Raw genomic sequence first — 3,162 nt, forward strand, 5'->3', positions numbered from 1 at the left:
ATATTTATATCAAAAACGCGTTTATTAAATGCGTTTTTATGCAAAATGAATCTGAAATACTTTTTCAATATAGAACGTTTTCAACTATTACGCATGCGTGCATAACATGTTCCAATCGTTCCACCTTCTGAGGTGAGGCAAATGGAGCTTTTAATCCATGGAATATGCTCTAACGCGACGCGAACATCTAGTCGCCATATTGGTTCCGGTGACGCAAACATATTAGAGCGTATGAGTTATTCTTTAGAAGTTTGTTCGCGTCGCGTTTCAAATTAATTCAGAGAGCACTTGGATCACAGGTAAAGTGGCGGTTAGAGCAGTTGCATTCATGTGCTCCAATGTTCAGTGACACGAACGGATTGGACATATACCTTGTTTCGGGTGTTTTGTGTTACTTCGATTATTTAAAAAGCGTTTTTATACAAATTAAATGCGTTTTTAATAAATATAAAAGTTATATTATATTTTTATATTTATTATATTATATTTTATTGTATTAATATTATTTTATTTTATTTTTAATTTTGCTAATTTTATTTATTTTATTTATTTAATTTTATTTATTTAATTTTATTTTTTATTTTATTTTATTATTTTATTTTATTAAATATTATATTATATTGTTATATTATATTTTTATATTTCAAAAACGCATTTAAAAATAATAAAGTAAGAACATAGACTCTTGCATAACGCATAACACAGAATGCATAAGAAAACCAATCGAAATCCTTTATTTCCTTCCTTTCTGTGAAATAAAGGACTCTGATTGATTTTCTTACTTCTCATGTTTTATGCGTTCTGTAAGAGTCTGGTTCCCCGCTTTATCTGTAATTGCCTTCTGTTTCTCGCATTATTTATCCTTGTTATTCACCGAATATTAAGCAAGGATAAATGATGCATCATCCGCTTCATATGTGAAATGAAATTTCGCAGCCTGTGTGTGATATCGCTGCTGGATATCGTGACGAGAATAATAGTTGCTTTTACACCGATTCTCAGATAATTCTCAATTGTAATGTCATAACTCAGTTGAATGTGTGTTCCTTTGAATGCGCATTCTGACAAGTAAGATTTAATCGAGTTTTTGTCTATAATCTGCATAAGATCGAGACCGTGTGTTTTTATAGTGAGTCTCGTAAACTCACTTTAAAAGTCAGGTTCAAACCTGTATTGTCTATGATAATTTTTTACCGAACTACCAGATATGTAAATATGAAACCGGAATTTTTTTATAGAAAATACACGTTTATTGCATGAAAATGATAAAAAATATTTTATTCGAAGTATTGCCCATCGGTAGCTATACATTTTTTCCATCTGTTTGACAATTTGTGGATGCCACGCCAAAAAAATTGTTGCTCTTTTGAGCCAAACCAGTCATCTAGCCATTTTCGTACATCTTCGTAAGAAGTGAAGCGCTGCTGAGGAAGTGCGTGTCTCATCGATGCAAATAAGTGGTAATCGGACGGAGCCAAGTCTGGTGAGTAAATCGCATGCGAAAGTATTTCGCAACTAAATGCCTCAATCGTTTTCTTGACCAGTTTTGCTGTGTGTGGTGCATTCATGAAGCAAAATCACTTTGTGTTACTTTTTTTGATATTCCGATCGTTTTTCATACAAACATTGATTCAAATTGTCGATAGCATTCAGTATTAACGGTTTCGCCAGGTAGCAGTTCATAATAGATCATCTTTCTGATCCCATCAAACACAGAGCTGTCTTCCGTCCATAGCGATTTGGCCTTGCAATCGATGTCGATGGTTCACCTGGAGTTATCTTTTACGCTTAGGATTCTCAAAATATATCCATTTTTCATCGACAGTCACAATTCGATGGAGAAATGACTTTCTTTTGTACCTGGCGAGCAGCATTTCGCAAGTGGTTTTCCTGCTGCCTTTCATTCAGTTCATGTGAAACCCATTTTCCCATCTTCTGGATCTTTCTCTGGATTTCAAACATATGGAGACGGCTTCTCGTGTCACATTCAATTGATCCACGAGTTGTTGTTGAGTTTGAGCGTCATCCTCATCCAACAATGCTTGCAATTCTTCAAACTTTTTCGGTGGTTTTCTACGTTCTTCGTTTCTCACGTCAAAATCGCCACTTTTGAATTTTTTAAACCACTCAAAGCACTGTGATTTAGCAAGAGCATGCTCACCGTAAGCTTCGACAAGCATTCGATGCGATTCTGCAGCAGTTTTCTTCAAATGGTAACAGAAAATCAATGCTGTCCGCAAATCGTAGTTTTCAGACACAAAATTCAATACTATTACAAACTATACTGTTGTATGAAATTTGTATTATTGTGAGTTGAAAATCTTTGTCAGAAGAAGGAAATGGCGTCAATGATGTCGTCTGACGGCAACTACATTGATAACTATGGCCATCTATTGGTAAATTCCGGTTTCATATTTACATACTTGGTAAGTAAATAATGACGTCATTAACCTGAGTATGAAATACTTAGCTCAGTTTCACTTGTGTGCAAATGGAAAGCAACTAATATTGCGCATACGAAATTTTATATTTTTCTAAAATAAAACATCAACAATGCCATATTATATTGCAATTGGCTGTAGTAATAAAAGCTAAAGAAAAATTAAAGAGCAAATTAATCAAAAGCAAAAAAAATGCCGAAATAAGTTTTCATCGGTACATATTTATAATCTAAATAATAAAAATAAAGATTCAATATAAAATAAATAATAATAATATAAAATAAATAATAAAAAAGAGACTACGAGTCAATAAATCACCTTAATGCTAATCCGGAAATAATATGAAATTAATTAATTATATGAAATTACATTTCATGTAATTGAATAAACGTTTCAATCTATATAAGGGTAAATTATCAATGTCACAACGTACTGATAATTTCGAGTACAATTAAAGTCGTATAAAAATTAAAATTCTAATATAATATCTAATGTCATATTAAAATATTATTAATATAAAATTCAAGGCAGTATTATATATTTTATGTTAATAATGTTTAACATGATTTTGAATTTTATTAAGATTTTTATGCGACTTTAATTACTTGTTACTACTTGCAATTACCGATTCTTTGTAATGTTAATTATGATCTTGCATAGAACGAAATGTTTGTTAAATTATATGAAATTTAGTTTTATATTATTTCTCTCTCTCTCTCTC

This window comes from Atta cephalotes, assembly GCF_000143395.1.
Source record: "Atta cephalotes unplaced genomic scaffold scaffold00007, whole genome shotgun sequence".
Taxonomy (NCBI): Eukaryota; Metazoa; Arthropoda; class Insecta; order Hymenoptera; family Formicidae; genus Atta; species Atta cephalotes.